The sequence below is a fragment of the Eleutherodactylus coqui genome, chromosome 5 (genome assembly GCF_035609145.1).
Source record: "Eleutherodactylus coqui strain aEleCoq1 chromosome 5, aEleCoq1.hap1, whole genome shotgun sequence".
Lineage (NCBI taxonomy): Eukaryota > Metazoa > Chordata > Amphibia > Anura > Eleutherodactylidae > Eleutherodactylus > Eleutherodactylus coqui.
Window position 1 is genome coordinate 164,185,422 of NC_089841.1, and position 16,501 is coordinate 164,201,922.

Below are 16,501 nucleotides of genomic sequence, written 5' to 3' on the forward strand. Positions count from 1 at the left end.
GGGTCTTTATAGTTAAGTGCTGCCTACATTTCTTCATTTTAGGGTATGAGGATTGTGCATCAGATCTAATTAGGTGTGCACCAAACCTAACAAAAGATTTTTCCAGTGTTGCTTTTTCTGCCAAGGGTCCTGGGCTGTCCAAAGAATTTGGGCCCCCGACATTTGAGATGAGCTGCTGATTACTACATATACAGTATACAATTACAGAACCGAGCTTACTACATAGATCGGATTACATACCTAAGCTTACTACATAATAATATAATAATAATAATAATCTTTATTTGTATAGCGCCAACTTATTCCGCAGCGCTTTCAGGCATGGATAAATGCAAAACAATACAACAATTGCAACAATTACAATGTGAGATACATTGGGTTAGACACAAATGGGTTGAGGGTGGTACAGGAGGTGCAGGGGGTGGGGAACACAGGCAGTAGGAAATTTTATGTACAGATCATTTATCAGAAGGCAAACAGGGTGGAGCACCATAGGGAGGGGCGAGGGACTAGGTCAGGAGATTTGGTATGCTTCCCTGAAGAGGTGCGTTTTTAAGGCACGTCTGAAATTTCGTGCATCGGGAATTGTCCGGATGCCTTGGGGTAGAGCATTCCAGAGGATGGGTGCTGCTCTAGTGAAGTCCTGTAGGCGAGCATGTGAGGTTCGTATTACAGGGGCGTTTAGTCTGAGGGTGTTAGCCGATCGGAGTGAGCGCGCTGGGTGGTATACTGACAGTAGGGAGGCGATGTATGGTGGCGCAGCGCCATGCAGAGCTTTGTGAGTGAGGTAGAGGAGCTTAAATTTAGTTCTGCAGTGGATGGGCAGCCAATGCAGCGACTGGTGCAGAGGCGTCTGAATAACGACTGGATAGAAAAATGAGTCTAGCTGCGGCATTTAGTATGGATTGCAGTGGAGCGAGTCTAGTGCGGGGGAGGCCAATGAGTAGCGAGTTGCAGTAGTCAGGCCGGGAGTGGATGAGTGCAACCACGAGCATCTTTAGCGTGTCCGTGGTTAGGAACGGACGTATTTTAGCAATATTTCTGAGGTGCATGTGGCATGTTTGGGCCAGAGATTGGATATGGGGGGCAAAGGAGAGGTCAGAGTCCAGTGTGATCCCAAGGCATCGGGCATGCCGTCTGGGGGTTATAATGGTTCCAGACACTGGAATGGAGATGTTGAGGGGAGGTCGGTTAGAAGGTGGAAAGACAAGGAGGTCAGTTTTAGAGAGGTTTAGTTTGAGAAAAAGGGAGGACATAGTGTTAGAGACAGCGGACAGACAGTCGGTGATATTTTGGAGGAATGTTCCAGAGATCTCACGAGAGGAGGTGTATAGTTGGGTGTCGTCAGCGTAGAGATGGTATTGGAGACCGAATCTGTGGATGGTTTGTCCAATTAGGGCAGTATAGATAGAGAAAAGAAGGGGACCAAGGACCGAGCCCTGGGGTACCCCGACAGCGAGAGGAAGTGGAGCAGAGATAGAACCAGCAAAGGAAACACTGAAAGAGCGGTCAGAGAGGTAGGAAGAGAACCAGGAGAGAGCAGTATCCTTTAGACCAATAGAGCGGAGCATAGTGAGAAGGAGATTATGGTCGACAGTGTCAAATGCAGCAGACAGGTCAAGGAGGATTAGTAGGGAGTAGTCACCTCTCGACTTTGCAGTCATCAGGTCATTTGTTACTTTTGTAAGGGCAGTTTCGGTCGAGTGTAGAGAGCGGAAACCAGACTGGAGGGGGTCGAGGAGTGAGTTGTCAGAGAGAAAGCGAGTAAGGCGGGAGTAGACCAGGCGTTCCAGTAATTTGGAGATAAAGGGGAGGTTTGAGACGGGTCGGTAGTTAGCAGCATTAGTCGGGTCCAGGGTTGGTTTTTTAAGCAGAGGGGATATAATTGAGTGTTTGAATGAGGAGGGAAAAGTGCCAGAGGTTAGGGAGAGGTTGCAGATTGTGGTAAGGTGAGTAATGAGAGCTGGGGAAAGGGAGCGGAGGAGGTGAGAGGGGAGAAGGTCGCTAGCGAAGGTGGTGGGGCGGGCAGCGGAAAGGAGCCTGGAGACTTCTTCCTCTGTCATTGGTTCTAGCGTAGATAGTGAGTAGGTGCTGGGTGCAGTCCTGATGAAACTGGGATCAGGGCTAACCATGCAGCTTTCAGAGATTTCTTTTCGAATGTGGTCGATTTTTTCTTTGAAATAGGCAGCTAGTTCTCCAGCAGTCAGGTCTGTCACAGGGGTCTGTTCCTTGGGGCTGAGGAGGGAGTGAAAGGTCTCTTTAGGTTGTTTAGGGTTGTGGGATAGTGAGGAGACAAGGGAGGTGAAATAAACTTGTTTGGCATGGTGAAGGGCTAGGTTATACGTTTTAAGCATGAATTTGAAGTGGAGGAAGTCTGCTGGCAGCTTTGACTTTCTCCACAGCCGCTCGGCGCACCTAGAGCACCGCCGGATGAAGCGCGTTTGGGACGTGAGCCAACATAGATACATTACCAGAACTGAGCTTATTACATAGAAATAATGTGAGAACCAGGCTTATGACACAGATATGGTACCAAAACCAAGACTTCTACATAGATAAGGTAAAAGAACCAAGTTTACTACACAGATACTGTACTAAAACCAAGCTTACTACATATTGATAATTATTGGTAACTAGCGTACCCGTCGCGCGTTGCTGCGAAGACAGACATACATACATACATTCGTTTTTATATATCTAGATGACGGCAGCAGCGACCACTGAGGTTTTGTAGGCCGCTGCTTCCCCCTTGCAGGCTGAATAAAATAGCCGTTGTGTGGAACATCCAATTTATCCGGCTGCTGTGGCTTCTTGGGAAGATAGCCTAGTACATGTTTGCCCACTTCCAACTCCAATGGAGACTGACTGTAAATGGCTGGCGTGCTCTAGTATTTATGGTTCCAAGCTGTACGTGTCATTGCATACAGTCTATCTATCTATCTATCTATCTATCTATCTATCTATCTATCTATCTATCTATCTATCTATCTATCAGGGTTATTGCATACAGTCTATCTATCTATCTATCTATCTATCTATCTATCTATCAGGGTTATTGCATACAGTCTATCTATCTATCTATCTGTCTGGGTTATTGCATACAGTCTATCTATCTATCTATCTATCTATCTATCTATCTATCTATCTATCTATCAGGGTTATTGCATACAGTCTATCTATCTATCTATCTATCTATCTATTTATCTATCAGGGTTATTGCATACAGTCTATCTATCTATCTATCTATCTATCTATCTATCAGGGTTATTGCATACAGTCTATCTATCTATCTATCTATCTATCTGGGTTATTGCATACAGTCTATCTATCTATCTATCTATCTATCTATCTATCTATCTATCTATCTATCTGGGTTATTGCATACAGTCTATCTATCTATCTATCTATCTATCTATGACATCAGGAAATGAGAGAATTAAATTCCGTACATAAAATTTGGATGCTAATTCTTTTGCGCTTAGAATTGAATAATCGAGTTGGGATGAGACATAAGGCCTTGCCCATAAGCATTCCCCAACCTCCAAGAACTGAACCTACCTACCTGAATGAGATTTTGTAGGCCGCTGCTTCCCCCTTGCGGGCTGAATAAAATAGCCATTGGGTGGAACATCCAATTTATCCAGCTACTGTGGCTTCTTAGGAAGATATCCTAGTACTTGTTTACCCACTTCCAACTCCAATGGTAATTGGCTGGCGTGCTCTAGTGATTCCAAGCTGTACGTGTCATAATAGCGTACCCGTCGCGCGTTGCTGCGAAGACTCTCCAAATCTAGCCCACACACTTGCAGCGATTGTCCTTGTGCTCTGTTGATGGTCATTGCAAAAGCGAGTCGCACCGGAAACGGTAAACGTTTGAATTCAAATGGCATATCTGTTGGGATGATTGGAATCCGTGGCAACAGAACATCTTCCCCTTGAATTTCCCATTCAGAATTGTAGCTTCGGTGACATTGTTCATCATCTTTTTCACTGAAAGTCTTGTACCGTTGCAAAGTCTGGTGGATGGATGTTTCGGAGAAGAATGATAGGCACGCCTATTTTCAATGTTAAAATATGCGGTGGCATACCTGGAAAATCGAGTGAATTCAAGAATTCCATTGGGTAATTGACAGCTTCATCTTGATTCATCACAGTATCGATGGACTTATATGTTGTCGCTTCGCCTGGTATTCCGTTTTGAATGCTGAAATTGATGGCATTGACATCGTTGTTGGTAGCTGCTAATATAGCTCGTGCGCTGAGCCACTGATGATTTTGGTAATTCCGCGCAATATTTGGGAACACCTTTTGGATCAATTCGTCTTTGGTTGATGTCATCTTTCCAAAGTTTGTTGGCAATGTGATACATTGTGTAGATCTGTCGATAGGCATTTTCCCATTTCCAATATCCAGCAATTGTTTTGCGAAGCGTTCGGCGGATGCATCATTTTGTAGTTGAACACGCATATTGGTTTTCAAAGTCAATTTCTTTACATGTCGCCATAGAACTGACAGCCTTAATGACATCACAATGCAGCTTTATAGAACATGTTGGGGCATGTTCAAGGGCGTCCGATGTTGATGACATCAGTGATGACATCACAATAGCAGGTGGCTTACTTATTCGATCTACGTGGGGGGGGGGGCGTAACTTTCGACGAAGCTCGCGCGCCATTTATCGTAGGATATTTGTACTATGCCTATAATCTTCCCAGGAGTGTACTTAACAACTTCCCAAAGTTTCATGGCGATCGGATGAATGGTGTAGTAGCGCATAAAGGACAAACAGACACGCACGCAGACACGCACGCACGCACGCAGACAGACATACATTCAATTTTATATATATAGATAATACTCAGTATTGAGGACATCCATAGAAGGACAAGCTACTGGGATAAAATATATAGGAGAAATACACTTTTAACTATATACAATTATTAACATTAATAAGGTAGCACTTTGTAGAAGTTCCATCGATATCAGGGATCATGTAATCATGGGAAGATTACCTGATTGACACCCATGATGTCATCACGCACCGTGTGGTGCGCACCGCTGCGCTCCAACAATCTCTATGGGTTTTTGTTCTCAAATTGGAACGCATTCTGCGTTCCAACTAGAAACCTCAAGTCACATGCATGCAATCAAGATCGCATCATCAGAAGGTGCCACTACCTTGTGCCTGTTTGTTTACACAAGGAGGCGGGTGAGAACCCCTTTGATTAAGCTTTTATAATTATATATATATATATATATATGTTTGATATGAATTTTTATGCTTGAGAAGGGCTAAGTGTTAGCCGGTGACTTGAAAAAGACCCCTGCGTGGGTTGAAACGTTGTACCATAACCTGATATGGAGTAAATAAAGAAGCATCCATTTTAAAGAAGACACTCCTGACGCTGCTCTTCTTTACCTTTATGCTGGATCAATATATCCTGGTCATGCTAGACTATGCCACTCATTATTCTGAAGTTTTCCCTTTAAGAAATACTGCTACCAAAATTATTGCACAGGAATTCTTCTATATGTTTTCTAGGACAGGGATCCCTAAAGAAATCCTTACTGACCAAGGGGCACCATTTATGTCAAAGATGTATTTACAATCATGCACATAAGATGGTCATAACTGGGACTCTCTATTATTATATCTGATGTTCTCCATTAGAGAAGTACTACAGGCTTCTACAAGATTCTCACTCTTTGAGTTAGTCTATGGTCGTCACCCAAGGGGTCTGCTAGACATAGCCAAAGAGATATGGGAAACAGAGTCTACTCTCTACAAAAATGTTATTGAACATGTGGCACAAATGCAAGAGCGGATTGCTACGAGAATGCCTATTATAAGGGAGAACCTGCAGAGGGAACAAGAGGCCCAGAGCAAAGTGTATATCGGTCTGTCAAGGTTAGAACTTTAAACCCTGGAGACCAAGCATGAAAACTGCACTTTATGCTTGGAGGAAGCCAAATACCTTGGTTACATCATTGGCAGAGGTGTAATCAAACCCCAGAATAACAAGGTGGAGGCCATATAAAATTGGCTGAGGCCAAGTCAGGGCTTTTCTTGGTATCACGGGATATTATTGCAGGTATGTGGCAAATTTTTCCTCCATAGCTCTAGCATTGATTGACTCGAATTAAGGTCGGAAGTCAGTATTGGTGACATGGACTCCAGAGACAGAGAAGTTTTTTTAGAGCCTGAAGTCTACTTTGTGCCAACAGCCAGTACTCATCACCCCTGATTTCACCAAGGAATTTCTAGTACAAACAAATGCTTCTGATGCCCGTTTAGGCAAAGTGTTGTCACAAATGCGAAATGCTGAGGAACATCCAGTAATGTACTTCAAAAAAATTATGTCATCATAGAATGGGAGTGTTTAGCGGTTACGTGAACACTTGAGTTGTTAAAAACACCTCCTGGGCAAAAAGGTTTTGGCTGGTATCAGACCATGTCCTCCTGATAAAATATGGTTCTTGTCATTGCAGAATTTCAATTTTACCTTTGAACATAGACCAGGCAAGTCATAGGGTAATGCTGACGCATTGTCTAGGGCAGTGGTGGCGAACCTATGGCATGCGTGCCAGAGGCGGCACTCAGAGCCTTCCCAGCTGGCACTCGCCGCAGTCGGCCGCTCTCCACATTAGTAAATACTGGCTGGGGTGCCGCAGCTCCCCTGCTGGTATTTACTCAGCAGCGCTGCTAGAAGCGCTGATCCCGGCGCACACTGTGATGTCAGTGTGCAGCTGGGATCCTCCTCCCCCCTCCTCTGACGCCTCCTACTTGGTTCCGCAAGAGCAGGGGAGGGGAGGAGGTGCCCGGCAGCATGTCACAATATGCTCCTGGGATCAGTGGGATCAGTGGCAGAAACAGCGCCAAGCAGAGGAGCTGGGGGGTGGGGGTGGATTTGGGTCTCAGAGGTGGTGCTACAGGGGCCACCTTGGGATGTCGCTATTATTACTGTGGCCAACTGTGGGATGTCACTATTACTACCGGCTACTGTGGGATGTCACTATTACTACTGGGGATGCTGTGAAGTGTCACTATTACTACTGGGGACCACTGTGGGGTGTCACTATTACCGTTGGGGCCGCTGTGGGATGTCACTATTACTGCTGGGGGCTGCTGTGGGATGTCACTATTACTAGTGGGCTGATGTGGGATGTCACTATTACCTCTGAGACCACTGTGTGGTGTCACTATTACTACTGGCTACTGTGGGATGTCACTATTACTACTGGGGATGCTGTGAAGTGTCACTATTACTACTAGGGACCACTGTGGGGTGTCACTATTACCGTTGGGGCTGCTGTGGGATGTCACTATTACTAGTGGGCTGATGTGGGATATCACTATTACCTCTGAGACCACTGTGGGATGTCACTATTACTACTGGCTACTGTGGGATGTCACTATTACTACTGGGGACGCTGTGAAGTGTCACTTTTACTACTGGGGACCACTGTGGGGTGTCACTATTACCGTTGGGGCCGCTATGGGATGTCACTATTACTGCTGGGGGCTGCTGTGGGATGTCACTATTACTAGTGGGCTGATGTGGGATGTCACTATTACCTCTGAGACCACTGTGTGGTGTCACTATTACTACTGGGGGGCCACTGTGGGATGTCACTATTACGACTGGGGAAACGGTGCGGTGTCACTATTACCACTGGGGCTGCTGTGCGGGGTCACTATAACCACCAAAGCTGCTCTGGGGGGGTCACTATTAGCGCTGGGGCTGCTCTCGGGAGGGGGGGGGGTCACCCTTACTGCTGGGACCTCTCTGGGGGGGGTAGGAGGGGGGTCAATATCACTGCTGGGATATGTTTACACGAAGTGGAAATGCTGTAGAATGTCCTCAGCGGAAATTTCCGTGGCAAATTCCACAGCAATTCCGCATCCAAAAGAAGTCAAAATCTGCACACTGTCTATTTTGAAACAGCCCAGTCCTTTTAAGAACGACGGAGGTAAAAATCATACGTTGTGATAAGCCCCGCCCCCTGACATGTTGGCACTTCACAATAAATAAGTGGGTTTTGAGTTGCAGTTTGGGCACTCGGTCTCTAAAAGGTTCGCCATCACTGGTCTAGGGTGCTGTATGATAGCCAAAAATACCCAGCCTTCCGGTCTATAGAAAAAGGAAGGGAAATGTAGGCATGTGAAAGGAAAGTTACTGGAGGGAGTCTGCATCTCACCAAGATGCTTAGCCTGGGAGAGATGGAAAATCAAGAAATGATGGTTTTGCTGAGTAAACTTAATTTACTGAGCTGTTGTTCAAGTGTGCTATACGTTGGATTTTATTCTAGTAATGGGTAGGTTGGTAGTGGGATCCATCCCTCTCAATCCAGAAAAGAACCTCTTCTTGGTCCCCAGGTAGCTCAGCTGTCTCCACAGAGCTCCTTACTGGGACATAAAATACTGCAATCCCAGGCAGATTCTCAGAGCCTGGAAGTGAATACAAATCCAATGTGAACTTCTGATTGTTTGCTGATAAAAGGTGTATGTTAATTCTATGTGAGCAAAGCACTGTCTAGTTAGTGCCCAGCCGGGCAGGTGTTTTATTTCTGTTTATTGCACAAAGTTTATGTGCTGCAAGTGGTTGTTTCTCCACTGATCTTTTGTTGCTGAAATAAAATAACGCTGGTCGGACTTTATATGGACTGTGTGAGTGACTGTGTCCTTGTTAAACCCCATGCCCTACACAGATATTGCTACAATATACACACAGAATTAATTTTAGACATACATGAACACACAGCCAGACTTTTACATACATCTTACATACCATTCCACCATTAGAATGTCACAACTGATCCTGGAAGGAAAGAAGGGGGCATGCAACTTCTGATTGTCCTTGCCATTTATTACAGCTTTATAGGGGCCCAGGTAAGGGAAGGCTAAGGAACATACCTAAACTTTCAAAATTATGTTGCCAAACAGGTCTTCCGTTGTTGTTTCCACTCAACCAGAAAGCAGGCAGAGGGAACAGCGCACACACCCAATCCAGCAGGATGCAGGCAAGAAAGGAATATGAATGCTTTGGATGGCCAGGGCTCCCCTTTGGTACTTGGGCTGGGGTGGTTGCCCCTATTATAATCTGCCATTGTCTGTGCCGATACTGATGCATTCGAATTCATCACACTACACCTGCCTACATCACTACAGCTGTTGCCATGTTGTCTGTTACATAAACCATTGTTTTTCAGATACCTACCATAGAACCATGATCCTTAAGGTACCTTTACATGGGGCAATTACCACCCAAATCATCACAGGAAAGAGCAATCCGAGTGATAGTCGTCCTGTGTACATGCACTGAGTGAGAAATTGCTCACTTGTTTAAGTTGATTATTTTTTCGCTCACCTTAAAACCGAGCGACTATCTGCCTGTGTAAATAGGCAATTGTATGGAAACGGACGGCTGGAGGAGATCTCTGACCTGCTCCACCTCCATTCTCTGAATGACTATAGCTCCTGTGTTTTCACACATGAGCGACAGTTGCCCTGTGTAAAGGTACATTTAGCCCCTGTTGATATTGCATAATTTTGCCGCAGATTTGAGTATGATTCCATACTGTTTTTATATAGTACAGATTTTTTTTACGCATGAGGATTTTTATATCAGCACGAATACAAACAAAAGAAGCAGTCTGTGGAAAAATAAGTCTGGCACACCAAAAAATATGTAAGACCACACTACAAAGGATGAACAATTGTATGTTATTTACTTTTTAACCTGTCAGCTTGCCAGTGTTGCCAGGGATAAAAAAAAACAAACGGGTAGTACTTACCCGAATCCCCGCGCTCCGGTGACTTCTTACTTACCTTGCGAAGATGGCCGCCGGGATCTTCACCCTCGGTGGACCGCAGGTCTTCTGTGCGTTCCATTGCCGATTCCAGCCTCCTGATTGGCTGGAATCGGCACACGTGACGGGGCGGAGCTACGAGGAGCAGCTCTCCAGCACGAGCGCCCCATTCAACACAGAGAAGACCGGACTGCGCAAGCGCGTCTAATCGGGAGATTAGACGCTGAAAATTAGACGGCACCATGAAGACAGGGACGCCAGCAACGGAGCAGGTAAGTGAATAACTTCTGTATGGCTCATAATTAATGCACAATGTACATTACAAAGTGCATTAATATGGCCATACAGAAGTGTATACCCCCACTTGCTTTCGCGGGACAACCCCTTTAACAGACCTCTTTTGAGGGATAATCGTTGTGTGCATTTACATGGCAAGATGATCGCTCAAAATTCGATCAAACGGCAGTTTGAGTGACAGTTTTAAGCGTTCACTTTGCATAAGTGTGTAAATGAAGGCTCACGAAGTATGAGGGGGACAGGCTGGTATACAGCTGAGCGCTCCGAGCGGGGTGTACAGAGGACAGCTGGAGTGCTATCTTTTGCACACTCCTGCTGTGTTCACAGAGCGCTCAGCTGGTATACAGCTGAGCGCTCCGAGCGGGGTGTATAGAAGACAGCTGGACTGCTTGTCTTCTGCATACTTCTGCTGTGTTCTCCGAGCGGGATACCAGCTGAAACAATAGTATCAGTGGTATCTCACTGAGAACTCAGCACGCGGTTGTGATAAGACTTATCATGGTCTTTCAGCTTGCTGAAAGACAACAATGAGCGAATCGTTAACAAAAACTGCACGATGTCTGTGCATTTAGACCCAGCGATCTCGCTCAAAAGATGGCTTTGAGCAAATTTTGAGCGAGAATCGTTGGAACTAAATGGGCCTTTAAACGGGACAAATGTCAGACAAATGATGCCCGACACTTGTCCCTGTACGTCATCACTCCTGTTCTGTTGCACGGGAGCTAGTAGCGCTGGCTCGCTCACAGAGTGGCCAACAGGGGGGCAGGAAAGGCTGCAGGTTATCTTACTCCTCGTGCCCCCCCACCCCTCTCCATTGACTTAACATAGCGTCTGCTATTTACACTAAACGCTCATCATTTAACTCATCGTCCATCGTTTATGCAGCATAAAGGATGGACGATGAGCTGAACGATCATCGCTCAGTGTAAATAGCAGCCGTTCAGTATTGAATGACTGCTATGCTAAGTAAATGGAGAGGGGTGGGCGAGAGCGAGGAGAGAAATCTCCTCCAGCCTCTCTGCTGTGAGCCAGCGATACTAGCGAGTATGTGCAGGGACAAGTGTTGGGCATCATTTGCCCGACATTCGTCCTGTCTAAATGGAGCTTTAGCCTCAGACTGAAGTACCCACTGAAATACTGCGCAGCTAAAATTCAATACCCTGAACACTGAAATCCACCATAAAAAGCCCTAAGGGCTTTAACACATGAGTGTGAATTTCTCCCCTTATACCGCCATGATAATCATGGCCGTATAACGGGACAAAACTAAACCACTGATCTCAATAAGGGTTGAGTGATTTTGTTTGCACTGCGTGGATTCCTTGGCCATGAATTGTGCGGCCAGGAAAATGTAGGACATGCCCAATCTACCCCGCACATAGTGAACACATTGTGTGGGGAAGATTGGGCAGCCACTATCTTTCCGCCTCTCTTTTCAAACTCCTGCGCTCTGGTGCGGAGTTTGAACTGCCGGTGAGGGAGAGAAAATTTCCCTCATGCAGGCACAGCTATGCTCCATACTCCCGAGTGTATTTGCGGCTACGGCAATGTTTTTTCAGCCTGAGGTCAGTTTCACACGGGCGATCATGATTTTGCTGCCAGAAAATCGCATTTTCGTTCCCGTGATTTTTCAGCGTCAACTATGCTTTTTATTGAGAATAATCTTGCATCACATCGCTGCCGTCTACGATAAGTTCGGGGGATAATATCTCACGATTTTTTATTATGAAAGTCAACAGGACTTGCTAATGTTAATAAAACATAACATTGCACGTAAATCGCAAGTACGTGCGATGCAATAAACAAGCAGGCTCCATAGGGAAACATGAGAGGTAAAAAATAGCACAGCGCAGAAATATAGAGCATGCTGCTATGTTTTTTCCTCACAACATAGCATCATTGAAAAAGTAGCTAATATGAAGGAAACCGTTGAAAAGCATGGGTTTCACAAACATGCGGTTTTTTTCGCTATCGCATTGCCAGAAAATTGCGCGTTTTTGTCACCCGTGTGAAACAGGCCTTAGGGTTATTTGACACATTGCAGATTTGCTGTGGATTTAACGCTGAAATTCCACAGCAATGTACAGTGCAAGTTAAGTGTTGGGATTTTAACACAACCAATTTACTTACAGCGGAAAAAACAAAACAAAACGCATGTCTGTATAAGGCTAATTTCACACTGTGAAACGCGGCTCAATATCACGCTCAGGAACATGCGATTTCCCTGCGTATGCGAGCCGTTTTTGTATCAAATGTTTCAATGGGAAGTTCCGCATCGCGTGCACCTTGCACGCAGTGCGATGATTTCAGGGCCTCATTGGAAACAATCAGCAAGGCATTTTGAGGGAAACCCCCAAAATAGGACATGCGTTGCGGGAAAAGACCCCATAGAAAAAAACGGGCTTTATATCCGTGCGACATTTGTGCATCTCACAACCACAAATCTTGCACGATTTTCTCTGTTGCGTAAAAGAGGCCTACCCCTATTGATTATAATGTGTCAGTGTGCTCTCTGTGTACAGTCAGTTGCAAATACAGAGAGCACATAGATATGAAAATCGCTCTGGAGCAGCTGCCTTCCAGCACTGTATGGCCGGCCATGCGCAGTACAGTTTTTTTTTTTCAAAACCCTGCCTAGCGATGACACGGGTACCCGCGACCTTTCAGAAGGGCCACGGGTGGGACGGCTTCCATTGACTTCAATGAAAGCCATCCGTGTGCAATCCGCACAGAAACGCGGCATACCAAAATTTTTCCTCTGCGAGTGGAAAATCGCACTTGATTTCCATTCATGGACAGGAAAACGTTTTTTTTTCATAGCATGCTATGGCCAGTATTTGCTGCGGAATCCAGGGAAGGACGCCCGCTCTATATTCCACAATGTAAATCCGCCCGTGTGCAGAAGGCCTAAATGTTGCCGATTTGACGTGAAATAAGCAAAGCATTGAAAGTTATCATACTCTCCTTCACTTTTGCTTGCTTAGGAGAAAATAATTCTTTTTTATGACTTGCTATATTCATGTAAAATTGCTCATCTCATATTCATCCTCTGTACTGGGTAAAAAATGGGAAATTGCTAACATGGATCACCAATCTTACAGTCAGTGAATGACTGTTATGGAAAGTGCCTACCCTTCTAGGTAATAAAGCTTGGGTGTTTGCCATTATTTCAAATACGTCTTCCCAAATAACTCTGTATCATCTGCTGTCATTCTGTTTGTATGAGCAATTTTATTACTGAAAGAGATCACTATTTGGAAAGTAATTCATAGACAAAGGGTGCTTTTAACCCTTTCCAATCCAATTTTGGATTCAGGGTTTCCTAAAAGGCTTTCTCTTTTTGCTGTTATGCAACGGTGCCATCTGCAAGATAAAGCCAGTGTGTGTTCGCCAGAGAGGCTCCGACAGTGGAGTGGCTGGCAATAGACGGCAAGAATACCCTGTCGGACGTCTTCTGATATTGGAGCCGTACAGGCTTTAATCAGAATGTAGGAAGACGTCAGACAGTAGATTGGAAAGGATTAAAGAAGTATTCCCCAAATCAACTTTTATCATCTGTTACACCCCAATACACTTACATGGTATGGCGAGAGGCCTTTTGTTGTCACGGTGATACCACACTCTATTTGGACACTCCAGATGATGATGACACAGAAATAACGGAGACCAGTCCAGTATAGCTTAGTAAACTGAGAGTGAGCAGTTTTACTAACTTTGGTTAATATTGGTAAACAACAGGTTAACTGTACAACTTTCTGTGGAGGGCTTTATCTCAGGTGAACAAGGATGCAATATAAGACAGGCAAGACAGTAAGATTGATTTGATGATTCAGTGGTTTTCAACGCTCTCTCTGTTATTTAGCTGAAGACTGATTTACTAGACAATTTTTCCCATTAGTGACGTTAGATGAACAGATTTAGGTTTGCTTTAAATGAAGGTATATTTGTGAAGCAGAGAGACTAGTGATTATGTCCTGATCCTGGCTTTTGATTTCACCGGGTAGCTGTAACTCACTGTTTGATGAAGATGCACTTCGGAAAGGGTCTTCGGGAACTCTGCTGTAGGATAGCAAGGGAGCGGGTTGTACCCCACACTCTACCTTGGCTAGGAATAACTCGCTGAATACTCCTCCTCTACGACCACGGAACTGCAACCTTCTCCTTACTCTCTCCTGGCTGAGTCAGCTAGCGGCTCTGCATCACTTCCTTTTATCATCTCTCTCACTACCCGTCCACTTGCATAGGGACTTGTATGCTTGTTTCCCGTCCTTGGCACTCTACACCAGTGAGATTAAACCTGCCAGCCAATGAGACGCCAGCTGACGTCCGTGATGAGCTCTAGCTTAGAGCAGAAGGGGAGACTTAGAGTCTCTCCCACAGACGGCACCTTCTGTATCCAGGGACGGCATACAGACAGGTGAGACAGGACAAGTGTGATGCTAGTGTTCTGTAGTACCCGCTGGGCCACTACATATCCACAGGATAGGTGATAAAAGTCTGATCATTGGAGGTCTCACTGCTGGGACCCCCACTAATCCTAAGAACAGAGGTCCCATTTCCCCCACTCCTCCTAATTGCGAGTTCACTCCATCCCAGGTAGTGACATAGAGACTGAATGGAGTGATGGCCGAGCATGCGGAGTACCTCTCCATTCGTTTCAATGGGCTGAGAGAAATACAGTTGCTGAGTACAAGCGCTTGGCTATCTCTGGCAGTCCCATTGAAGATAAATGGACCAGCACTGCACATGTTTAGAGGATGCAGTGAGCCTGTAGTGAAGAGAAGAAGGGAATACAGAACTTGTGAAGGGGGGTCTCAGCTGTGAGACCCCCACCAATCAGACTTTTACCACCTATCCTGTGAACAGGTGATAAAAGTTTTGACAAATGTGCCATCTTCTAATAACAGATGTCCTAAACAGATATAATATCTCAGACCCCCTAAATAAATACAGACCCAACAGAGTTCCTGAACTAATATGTATCCAAGACTAGACTCTTCCTTAACACAATCCCCACTTTAGACACCCCCTAAATACAGACTATTCCCGATATGCAGATCCAAGACTAGAAGTGCAATGCTCTCCTTTCTTCGTTCTTGTACATTTCTTCCCTCCTGGGCACAGCCGCAGACAATATCTTGACATCTAGGCTTTTGGCATGGTGCCTGGGAGGGAGGGGGAGGGTAGGAATGAGGAATGGTGAGTATAATTTAGATAGAAATATGGTACACAGATTTCAGGAGAGGTTGGTGATCCAGTGCTGCAGCACCCACCGTCCCCCACTGGCCTCTGTGACATTTGGTAGTGGTGGTGACCGCTGCAGCAGGAACATGGCATACTCCTGGCTCCATGGTTCCCATTGCTCAGTGATGATGCCAGTAGTAGGGGCATGTGAGCCCTGCAGTCACTGATTGGCTGCAGCGGTAATATGCTGGGAAGATGATGGATGCCACAGCGATGGATCAGCAGTAAAGGATACCTGAGCAGCAGTTTATAGTTTTATCATATTTCCAGCTTTTTTATTTTTGTTTTTGAGACTAGATAGCCTCTTCAAGGCCTCATACACACGGATGGATTTAAATAGTAGAATCCACGGCGGGCGTCTGCCTCCGGACTCCGCAGAAAATACCATTCATAGCCTGCTGTGGAAAAGTGATTCTTCATGCACACAAGCGAAAACCGGTTGTGGTTTCCGCTCACAGATAAAAGATCGCACCATGCTCCATTTTTGTGTGGATTCCGCGCGGACGGCTTCCACTGAAGTCATTGGAAGCCATCCAATCCACGGCCCTTCTGCAATTGACATTGCAGAAAGGTTGCAGATTCCATGTCATCGCTAGGCGATGACGCCAGAGAAGTAGGAGTTTTAAAAAATCTGTACTGCGCATGTCCAACAGCTCGCCGTGCAGACCATCCGCAGTACAGAGAATCCGAAGAATGACAGGTATGCAGGGTAGCCGTCCTCAGGGCCGGATTCCGTGCGGGATTTCGCAGCCGGAATCCGTACGTGCCATGTGCATGTACCCTAAGCTAGAAGGGAGGGGACCAACGGAGGATTCCCTGGTCAGACAGTCCAGTGCTGGTCATACAAATATGGTCGACTAAACACAAGTTTGAATGATAGCTTAAAGGGGTTTTCAGGCAAAAACTATTAATAACCTATCCTCAGGATAAGTCATCGATAGTCCATCACCAGGAACCTGCCGCACAGGATCCCCAGCAATCACCTGATCTCCTGGGCCACTGTCAATGCATCAGGCTGGACGTGTGTCACGGGAGGGACTGGAAATGTCCTAGCTGGCTTCACTCCCATTGAAATCAATGGGTGCTAAGCAACTATTACACTTCTGGGGACGGGCACAAAGGTGTAATACCTGCTTCAGCTCCCAGAAGC